Here is an 11,532-nt window from a genome sequence, read left to right on the forward strand (position 1 = left end):
CCATGCTTCTCCCCAGCCGCTATCTGGCTAACAAGTTCCCCAGGAACATTCCTGGCCCCTCTGCTCCCTGTCATCCCTTCTCCAGGCTTTGCTGAGGGGGGAACTTACCAGCACACAGGATTTCCTTAGGTGATAACTGCAGCCAGGGCCTGCTCACTCCATGGGGGTTCCTATTGTCCTTGTAGGCGACTGTTCACAGTGGGGGAAGAATTCTTTTCTTTTCTTTTTTTTTCATTTTTTATTTAAATTCAATTTAATTCACATGTACTGTATTATTAGTTTCAGAGATAGAATTTAGCGATTCATCCATTGCATACAACACCCAGAGCTCATCACGTCATGTGCCTCCTTAATGCCCATCCCCCAGTTACACCAGCACCCCCCTCCAGTGACCCTGTTTGTCTCCTAGAGCTAAGAGTCTTTTGTGGTTTGCTTCCCTCTCAATTTTCATCTTATTTTATTTTTTCTTCTCTTCCCCTATGTTCATCTATTTTGTTTCTTAAATTTCACATATGAGTGAAATCATACGGCATTTGTCTTTCTCTGACTGACTTATTTCGCTCAGCAGAATACCCCCTAGTTCCATCCATGTTGTTGCAAATGGCAAGATTTCATCCTTTTGGTTCGCTGAGTAAGCCGGGAAGAAACTCTAGTCTCCCGCAAGGATGTGACTGTCCTTAGCTAACTCACCTACACCAATAGTTGAGCCAGCCTCGTGGTAAGCAACAGGTCACTCTTGACACCCTTTCCTCCCTGGTCTCGAGTGTGTGGATGCCCCAGATGGAGAGACATGAGATGAGGTACAAGGCGAATTTTCCGAGGTAGGTCACTCACAGATCACTAGTCTGGGGAAGGACTGCCAAAGGCCACCCCATCTGGGCCTCCGTGACCTGCTAGGCCAGTCCAGGTCCCATAAGGAAGGGGATACAGTGTCCATTTGTATCCATGTTCACGGAACATGCGCCCGCCCCTCTGCATTCACTCACTCCAGAACTGTTGGAACCTGGAGCATTGCCTTCTAGCAGGCGGGCGGACCTTTCCACTTAAAAAAGTATGCACCTCACAGGATGGTTTGGGATTTTTTTTTTTTAACTTTTTATTGATGTGTAAAGGGCATTCAGAAAAGTACACAAGTCACAAACTCCATAGAGTTTCACCAAACGGATACACTGAGATCATCAGCCACCAGATCTATACCAGAGTATCCCCCACAGCCCTTTCTGAGGCCCCAACCCGGCCACCCCCCACCTCCTCCCGACCTTGAGCCCCCCAACCGCTGACCTGACTTACCAAAACCACACATCAGTTTGCCTCATGGAGTTTACTTTGAAGAAGCTGGATTCCAGAGATGTGCAGAAAAGATTTTATTTTTTCTTAATCAACACTACCTGGGAGGTGGAGGGGCTTGTCGAACCTGATCTGGGGTTTGTATTTTATTTCGAACCCTCAAGACTCCTAACTCCTTAACACCACATAAACTGGGAGGAATTTTAGGGAAAAAGTAATCTTCATGAGCAACCTAAGCAGCGGGCAGAGGCCAAGCAGGGCGGACAGTGGAACGAGATAAGAGGAAGGCATTATGAAGAGATAGGGGCCCCAGGAAAAAAGTGTTCTGACCTCTCCCGCCAGCCTTCAGCCTGACTTTGCCTCTTCCAACCTTTTCCTCTGTTTCTAGAGACACCGTTTTCAGCAAAGCCACACCCACCACCTCTTTACTTGAAACAAGCATTGAAAACAGAAGTATAACGTGAGCCACATATGCAATTTTTTAAAGATTTATTTATTTATTATTTGAGAAAGAGAGAGAGAGAGCATGAGCCAGGGGAGGGGCAGAAGGAGAGGGAGAGAGAGAATCTCAAGCAGACTCTACACTGAGCATGGAGCCTAACGCAGGGCTCCATCCCACAACCCTGAGATCGTGACCTGAGCCAAAATCAAGACCGGGATGCTCAACTGACTGAGCCACCTAGGTGCCCCCACAATGTTTTTATAGTGGTAAGATATACATAACATAAAATGTATCATTATTGACATTTAGTACATTCACAATGTTCTGCCACCATCACCACTGTCTACCCAGAACATGTTCATTACCCAAAGGGGATACCTTGTACCCATTCAGCAGTCACTCTTCATCTTCATAACAATGTTTAGAAGCCACCAAGTAGGTGACACTGCTGTACAGGCCCGAGGGCCTCCTCTGTCCTTGTCAAGGGGAAGGCTAACCTCTCCTTCATATAGCATCTACATGTGTAATTTTAAGTTTTCTAGTAGCAGGGTGCCTGGCTGGCTCAGTCAGCAGAGCATTCATCTCTTGATCTCGGGGTTGTGAGTTCAAGCCCCAAGCTGGGCATAGATATAACTTAAGGAAATAAAAATAAATAAATAAATTAATTAGTTAATTAATTTTCTAGTAGCCAATTAAAAAGAAAGAGATGAAATTAATTCTGATCACTTAACCCTGTTTATCCAAATTATCATTTCAACACATAATCATAAGAATGACTACAGAAATACCTTACACTCTTTCATTTTTACTGAATCTTTGAGATTTCGTTATGTAGTTCACACGTACAGCGTATCTCCATTTGGATCAGCCGCATGTCAATAACCCTGAATGGCTACCATCTTGGACAGCACAGCTCTAAATAATTTGTGGAATGCTATTAATATCCTAAATCATCTTTGTAAAAGGCGATTATTAAATACACAGGTATTCTGAGGCTATAGTTTTATTTTTAATATAAATATATTATCTTAATGATAAACAAATAATATACTGGGAGACTATAGGAAGAAAAATTGCTCATTAAGTGCCAACACAAGAAAAACTGTAATCACTTTTTAACACTCCCTCTGTTGACTTCTTTGTGGCTCTTTGCTCGCGAATGTGTACACCATGCATAGGCATTACCACTCCTTTGAGGAGGAAAATGAAGCCAACCTGCCCACTGACCAGAGGCAGACATGAAGCTTTTCCCAGGGTCATGATTATCTGTCATTACCCAGGCCTGGGGGTGTGACCCCCAAGGACAGCGGCAGGCTTGTCACATGACTGACAACCCTCCTGTTCCTCTAACCAAGCCAGAGGCCACAGAGGCCTAACCTAGAAACTTGGCCTTGAATTTCAAAATTCCTCCCCACCTCCAGATTTGTGTGCCTTTCTCTCTCCCACACATTCGAACCTAAGTTTGAAAACATGACCTGGGCAATGAGGAGGTTGGTGAACTAGTTTGTGTCTAAGAGCCCTTCCAACCCAAACATTCCAGGGTACTCAGATGCCATTCATCTTCCCCACTCGACAGGCACACACGGACACACACACACACATACACACACATGGCCTGGGTCACCAGTTCCACCCCAGAGAACAGCCTGCAAAGAAGTAAGAACACCTCTGCTCAACCTTGCTAACTCACTGGGAAAACACAGAGATCTAAACAGAAGCACTTTTGTTTAGCATCCATGCTCAGAAAGAAGAAAACCTAGCAGAAACCAGTCTCAGGATCCAAGAATGTAAAAACATTTTTTTTAGATTCCCAGAAGCTTCATGCCACAATGCCCCAAGTTGGGAAAAAAATGTGCTATTTCATATGTTTATAACAACATCTGATTTAATATTATACAGTTTTGCTTAGTCACAAACCAGAACAAGTACTTTCAGATTTATTGCATCCTTCTATTCAGAGACTTAAGTAATCACAGTTAATAATGCAGCCATTCCACAGCCCAAGGAAAAGCTTTATAATTTGGGGGAACCAAAAATTCCTGAGAGGCAGGTTATTTTCAAGAAGGATTTAAGGTTTTAGAGCTCTCAATGAAGCTTGAAATTCATCTTTTCCAGTTCACGTGGAAGGAGTTACCTCTTAAGCTTGGCTGGGAGGTAGAAAGAGAGAAAAACCAGTAGGCTCACAGCATCTCCCTGAGCCCTAAGAGAATGTAGCAATTACTCATCAGCATTCCTAATCCTTACCTTGTCTTTAAATATTTTTTAAACCATACCATCGACTCCTATACTCTTTATGTTGTTAACACTGTGTTTGGGGCTTCCTTCTTATTTGTTGATTCATTGAAAGGCACTAATTGATTAAAAAAAGAAGCAAATATTTTTACAAAACACTTTCTCATTTATTCCCCACACAAACGTGCACACACAGGCAATGCTTAAGCCCCAGGCATTGCCCCTTCCTGGTGAATTAATTCAGGATTAGTTAATGATGTGGCCGTTAACTCAGTTGTGTGGAGGTTCAGGTGGTGGGTTTGCTGCCTTCAGAACTCCGCTGTCTTTCAGGACCCCTGCTTCCAGAAGGGGGTACTGTGGTCCCCTGAGGGCCGCAGGGGCCTCTGTGTGTTTTTGCATCAGTGTAAACCCATCATCCAAAATGTGTGCCTCCGTGGTTAACCATGATGTATTTCTGAGTTCCCTTTTTCAAAGAAAGCCAGGATTTGTCACTCTTTACCCACCATGAAGGAGCATGCCCACATTACAGCGGGGTGAGCATTGTGAGAACTTGGTCTACAGAAAATCGGGTAAGAGTTTAGAACAGTTGGGTTTTTATAAAAATGAGAATTCCGAACCCCAACTCAATCCCCCATCGGCATAGCTGGGCGTCGGATACAGGAATATCCACTCTACTCAAGGTTCCCACGTGAGTCACATACACACTAGAGCTTACGGACACCGATCCTAAAGGTCCCTTCCTGAAGTCATAAGCAGATGTTTCAAAACAAAACTGTAGGATTAAACCAGTTTCCAGTTGAAGATATTACCACTCTATGAGATAACTCTTGCTAACTGATTCTTTAGGAGAACCTGACCCGAAGCCAGAAGTCTCGAGTTCTCATTCTAGCCCATCACCTACAACATAGGCAAGTTAGGTAATCTCTTCAAACCTCACCAACGGGACTTAGGCAATCAGGGATAAGTGTAGTTATAACACTGCAGCAGCTACAAAAAGCTTTCCCATCCATCTGAGCTCACTGGATTGCCAGAAGATCAAACAGCATGTGCAGGCAACAGTGCTCTGCCGACTTCATGACATGCTACAAATGTGAAAGCATAATGAGAATGTGGATGTGGTTTTAGATCAAAGAAAAATCCTCTTGTTTTAGATCAAAATACCTATTTTATTACTGATAAAGGTTAGCTTGGAGGATGTGGTTTAGAAATAGAGAAGCAATGGAATTTCTCATGCTGAATCCCAGCGCTGAAATTATCCACCCAGCCTCGGGCAGCATGACACAAAACTGCAGGCTTCTCCCAACAAGGGCAGAGTTTTTCTGCCAAGCTCACCACTTGGCTCAAAGAGACCTGGGATCCTGCAGCTCGAAGATGAGCAGAGCCCAAGAAGAAAGGTGGGGCAGAGCTCAGTTGCTGACCCCAAATTTACCAATCAGGTCTCCCCTGAGCAGGAGAGTGTGAGGAGACAGAGAAGGCTCAAGACTAATTAACATCCCTTCATGTGGGTACATTAGGGATACGCGCCATCTTAATCCTGAAGCAGTTTATTGCAGGGAAGTTACCATCTCTGCCTCTGCCACATTTTTTTTTGTTCTTTGGACCCACTGTGTTTACCCATGCCTGTGGTCAACCAGAAGTGGGACAGTATCTTGGACATCCTTAACACCATTAGAGATCTTCCATTAGTGATCTGCCTGGGAAGGCAGTGTAGATTTTTGCCCCAGAAGTTTCTGAGGTGGGTCCATACAGTACATTATGTTCTTCAAGACCTTTCTGTAGTCAAGACAGAAAATGTAGATTCTCTTCTATTTCCCATCTCCATCTATTTCCAGCCTCATCGACCAACATAACCTATTAGAAATTAGGCAGTGAGACCCAGTGATATCATAGAGGCACCCCAATAATAAAAGGCCAACAGTAAGATTTTCTACATTTGAACTTAACTCCTCTCAAAATATCAAATTACCAGGGACTCCAAAGCTCAAAATCCCCTTAAAAGTTAAGGTCCAGGGGCGCCCGGGTGGCTCAGTCGGTTGAGCATCCAACTCTGGATTTCAGCTCAGGTCATGACCTCAGGGTCGTGAGATCGAGCCCTGCTTCACGCTTTGTGCTCAGTGGAGTCTCAGAGGGATTCTTTCTATCCCTCTCCCTCTGCCCCTCTCCACACTTGCGCTCTCTCTAAATAAGTAAATAAAATCTTTAAAAAAAAAAAAAAGTTAAGGTCCAAAGAAGTTAAAATAAAAAATTAAAGTCTAAAGTTATCTCATCTGTGATCAAGGTTAAGTTTAAAGTCATTACATTTCAATTTCTTATTCTCTTTAGTCTCAGCAAGAGGTGTTCTTGGCGTTCTGGATGGGGGTGGGGTTCTCTCAGGGGCTAGAGTCAGGCTGTTTCCAGAAAGGGGGCCTTGGAGTTTGGATTAAGTCAATTCCAAGTCTCTGATGTGCCCCACTTTTTTTTCTTTTTTATTACTATTTTTTAATTCTGGCAAAATACACATCACTTAAAATTTACTCTTAGCCACTTTGAAGTGTACAGTTCCGTGGTATTTTTTTAAAGATTTTGTTTATTTATTTGTCAGAGAGAGAGTGGGAGAGAGAGGATCAGTAGGCAGAGCAGCAGGCAGAGGGAGAAGCAGACTCCCCCGCTGAGCAGGGAGCCCGACACAGGGCTCGATTCCAGGACCCTGGGATCATTGCCTGAGCTGAAGGCAGACGCTTAACTGACTGAGCCACCCAGGCGCCCCTACAGTTCAGTGGTATTAAATACATTCACACTGCTGTGCAACCATCACCACCATCCATCTCCAGAACTGTTTGCATCCTACAAAACTAAAACTCTGTCCCCGGTAAACAGTAACTAACTCCCATTCATCCTCGCCCAGTTCCCAGCAGTCACCATTCTACTGTCTGCTTCTGAGTCTGACTACGCTACATATCTCTTATGACTGGAATCATACAGTATTTGTCCCTTTGCGACTGATGCATTTCACTCAGCATCATGTCTTCAAGCTTCATCTGTGTTGTAGCATGTGCCAGAATTCCCTTCCTTTTTAAGGCTGAATAACATTCCATTCTATACATATGCTACATTTTCTTTATTCCGTTCATCTCTCATCAGACACTTGGGTTGCTCCCACCTGTTGGCTAGAGTGAATAGTGTTGATATGAACCTAGGTGTATGTGCCTCACTCTCTAAACAGATCAAAAGGTTTAAACCACACAGGAAATTATCACAGAACTATCGCCACATTGTCAGATTTAGAAAATAAGTCAACCCCCAACTCCAGAGAGGGTATCCAGGCAAAATCATGATTCCAAAACCCAATAGGTGGTGCTACCAAAGACAACAGCTGACGCAGAAGGGAAGATTCCTCTTAGAAGATTCTTCTAAGGGACAAGGGGTAAATGGTTTTATTTGAAGTGCTCATCAGTCATTGCCAGGTGACCATAATCCACACAGAGTTTAATCCTGGCGCCATGTTTGCCATATTGAGGGGAGACGAACTCCCCCTGTAAACAGTCTGCTCTCTCAGTGAGTGGCATTTGAGACATCCCTGCCTTAAACACATTTTCATGGTTCAGACTAAGAACACGATTAAAAAGGATTCTAAATAAGGATTTATTTTCTGCCTGAGAAACTTAAAATGTGGACACAACCAGCAACGGCCAACACTTCTGAGTGTGGCGTAACGGAGAGGAAGACAAAGTGTCCGACCCAGCCCATGCCCAGCATATAGATTGCAAAATGTCAGCTGTGCATCTGTTGAAAAGGGGCTCCTCCTACAGGAAGCACGATGGTGGGGCAGGGGACACTCATAAAATTAAAACTTCAAGGCACAGTGTAATACAGGAAAATGGGGTTGAGCAACACATTGCTAAGTCTTGAAATCTTTATTTTCCTTTCAGAAGCACTGTGAGCATAATGAAAAGAATACAGCTTTAAGAACTAAGCTTCACCCCACCAGGCATTAACGGAGTCCAGAAACTATGTGAACAATCTTACTTGACATCCCCAAGACGTTTATATCTGTCCAACGAAAAACCAGAGGGGGAAACATGTTAATTTTCTCAGCCCTTTGATAGCACATATACAAGATCTCTTAGCCCCACAAAAAGCTCCAAATATTCTCTAGAACTTCAACTGCCTTAAAATATAGACTTGCATTTATCTTGGCCACATTAACGAGATCTGTTTGACCAATACATTTATATTTATGATGACTAAGGGCAGATTATGGTTGTTAAAATTTGTCCTTGGGACATGAAAACACTCCTCTGTCATTAATACATTTTGTAATATAAACTATGATGTCAGGTCAACGTAAAGGGTAAAAACGTTCCTAAAGTATGCACACATCATTTTTTAAAGCAATTGAGTCTAATGGAATAACAAAGGTCATCATAACAAACCATTACAGCCTTGGTCTTGGCAACTCTGGCCACAGAAGAATCTCCAAGAAACAATCATCATTCCTCCAATGTTATGGCATCCAGACGACAGGGATGGCTTGCAAATGAGTCATACAGGCTCAGATCCTCAGTAGCTATGTGAGCGCTGGACGATCAATTATTCATGTGTTTACAAAGAGCTTTCCTGGTTGATGTTAACCAGAGCTGCTTGCAAAGAAGAGCTCTCCAGCTGTCCTCGGCCATCCCGGGCCTCCAACTAACGAGCCGCTTTAATTGCTGGGCAAGTCATCTGGAAGGTGCCCCTCCCCTAGACCAAGTAAACACCATCCCTTTGAAACTTTATTAGGTGTAAAAATATTAATCAGAAATAATTATGACAACACTATATTTACAATACTCCCAGCAAATCCCAAAGAGAGAGAGGGAAGTTAGCCTTGACTTACATCCCACAGGGCTCCACCAGGACTGGAGTCTGGACTACTGAAGTTATAGGTCAGGGATTGGTAGAGAGCATAGAGCAGGAAATGAAGGGAAAGAATCAGAGGCTGTGGGCTTCAGAAGGGAGGTAGGAGGAAGAGCAGTCTAGAATGCTCTGTGAAGGTAAGGGAGCATGACTGAGGACCACCAAGAACGAATAGATTAGGTTGGTCAATAGCCAAACATGAGTGAACTTGACCCAGCCATCAAAATCAGCCTTGGAAGAAATTAGATGAGAAGACACTTCTCAGCCCCTTTTGTTACTACAGCCTGTCCAGGAAGACTAATAATGTGATTAGGGCAACTCCTCTTTCTGAGCTAGGCCGAAAAAGATGGGACCAGATGGCCCCACCAGTCCCCTATCAGCTGTGTTTTGAGGGAGAACAGGATCATAGTCAAAGCTGTTGTCTGGGCCTCTTCCTCCGAAGACAGTGCAGTCAAAGCAAACAAAGGGATACCTCAGGTATACTTCTATTATCCCAATTCCAAGAGACTTTGTTGAATCCTTCAACCAGATTCTTCCCCTTGCTTAAAATTGGGCAACTTCAGACACTACCATAACTCACTTGTCCATTTCTAAGAAAGTGGTAGAAGCAAACAATGTTCTTGCAAATATAAGATCATGGGATAAAGTGAGTATATATGTATGGTCGGAGGCAATAGGACCCCTGGGGTAGTTCTGCTTAATGTAGCGGGAGGCAACTCTAGTTGACAAGTTGCATGGGAAAGGTAAAGCTAACAGATGGGAAGATAGTGCCCCTCCCTGGTGCATAAAGCATCCTGGAGAACTGGTGTGGTATTGTTGTAAGGCCAAGACTAGATTCTGTGTCCACCCCCTCAACCCTGGTCCACCCTATCCATCCATGAATGCAGGTTTGGAAAACGAGTCCAAAGAAAAGGAATGCATCTCCCCAAGGCCCATTTTAGGAGAGCTGGTCTAAGACATTCTCTCCACACCTCCTTTATCCTTTTAAGCCTCAGTCCAGGGACGAGGGAGACGACAAGAGGAAGCATCCCAAGAGAGGCCTCCTTCATGTGGTTGGGGGCTCTTTTAACTTCCTCAGCCTTCTCATGAGTGCACCATTCTTGCTAATCGTGATTCCCTGCCCCTGGCTGGTGCCCCCTCGAGAGATCTGGAGGTCAGGACAGGTTTCTCAGGAGGGGGTCAGATAGGAGTTTGGAGGAGGGCAGCGTTAAACAGAATTCCTCGATGCAGGTCCCAAGCCTCCAATGAGTTGCCAGGCCTTTGAAGAAATCTAAAGGGAGGCACACAGGACTTGCCAGAGTTACAGGTCCATGGAATTCTTTTTTAGGAGCATCCCTCCAGGCAAAGTTCCAGAATTTCATGGACCAAAAAAACCTAGGGAAGTATAGTGTTAGGGTATGGCCCCAACGGCCTGGTTGGACCTACAGTCGAAGGCTGGTGTGAGAGCCCCTCCAGCATGTTTGAGTGACTCTTGACCATCTGCTCTCTGCCATCATGGACCACTCCAATTTGTCACACTATCAGAGTTCTGGGGACACATGCCAGGAGCTCCAGCCTGCCATCGCTGTTGGTGACAGCCTCACAGATAGTTTCCCAAAGACACAAGCTGGCCTGGCCTCCACATGGTACTACCAAATGGGCAGCCCCCAACAAGCACACCTCCTCACCCTGCCCCCCACATCCCCAAGGGCAGAAAGACAGGAGGATCTCTCATTGCCAGACAACTGCCTGATTTCCATCAGGCCTAACCTGATTTTTTTCTGCCCTGTGTGTCTAAGTCACTGCTCTGTCTCCTGGTTATGAAACTCCAACTTTTTCTCTGAACAGCCACGAAAGTGAGCCTTCGAGCAGTCTGCCCAGTAGAGCCTTCCCCACACTCTTCTCTTCAGGATCTCCAGCTCTTGGTTGGTAACTCTCTGCTGTGATTACAGCACAAAGTCACCACCCAGAATGAAACACAACACCCACCAAGAGTGGATATTTTGGCCTGACCTCAAATGTCCATCACCCACAGCTGTAAGACCTTTCTGCGGGTCTGTGATCGTCTATATTCCCGATCCTATATTTCAAGTGGAATTGTGTGCAAATGTTCAGTATCCAAAATAAACGAGACATCAGCCCGGCCTTTGGCATGAACTAGCTCATTAAATATAAAATAAACACAAGTAAATGGCTTTTAAATCTCACTGACAGAAAGCTTGGCAACCACTCTGAGATTCTAGAGGTCATTGGAACTTCTCTCTCCAGACAGGAATCTTCCTCACACACTGAGGGGCAGAAGGGGACTCCCGACAAATTATGGTGTCCGGGTACCCCCCCCCCATTTGAGGATTGCTCTGCACTGCAGACAATGACAGGGTCAGCAGGAAGGGTGGCCTCTGACACAGAATGGGTCACTGAGGCATTAGATGTCACTATTTACAAAGGGTTAGAAATTCAGGTCGAAGGCATTCAGCTTGCCACTGATTACAAATCTCTAGGAACAGCCACCAAACCAACCCTGAGTTTCTCACCAGTGCCTAACTCTTGGCTGCCCTCAGAGTCCATATTCACCTGGTTTCTTAAATCCTGTGTGCATTCTGCCGTGGGGTCCTAAGGTCCCATTAGGAACGTGACTTGCTGAACTCTTATTTTTGCCTCAATCTGTAGTTTTAGCATACAGTGGATTTATCGGGGAAGGTGGTGGGCCAGATTAC

General features: G+C 44.6%; 1 pseudogene; it reads right to left on the minus strand.

Annotated features, from left to right (window-relative positions):
- Window positions 1–2,140: 2,140 nt before the first annotated feature.
- Window positions 2,141–2,244, minus strand: LOC114210529 (U6atac minor spliceosomal RNA; annotated as a pseudogene).
- Between the last annotated feature and the right edge of the window lie 9,288 nt (window positions 2,245–11,532).

This window comes from Eumetopias jubatus, unplaced genomic scaffold, assembly GCF_037043125.1.
Source record: "Eumetopias jubatus isolate StellerSeaLion01/CBP00866 unplaced genomic scaffold, mEumJub1_p1.0 scaffold_12, whole genome shotgun sequence".
Lineage (NCBI taxonomy): Eukaryota > Metazoa > Chordata > Mammalia > Carnivora > Otariidae > Eumetopias > Eumetopias jubatus.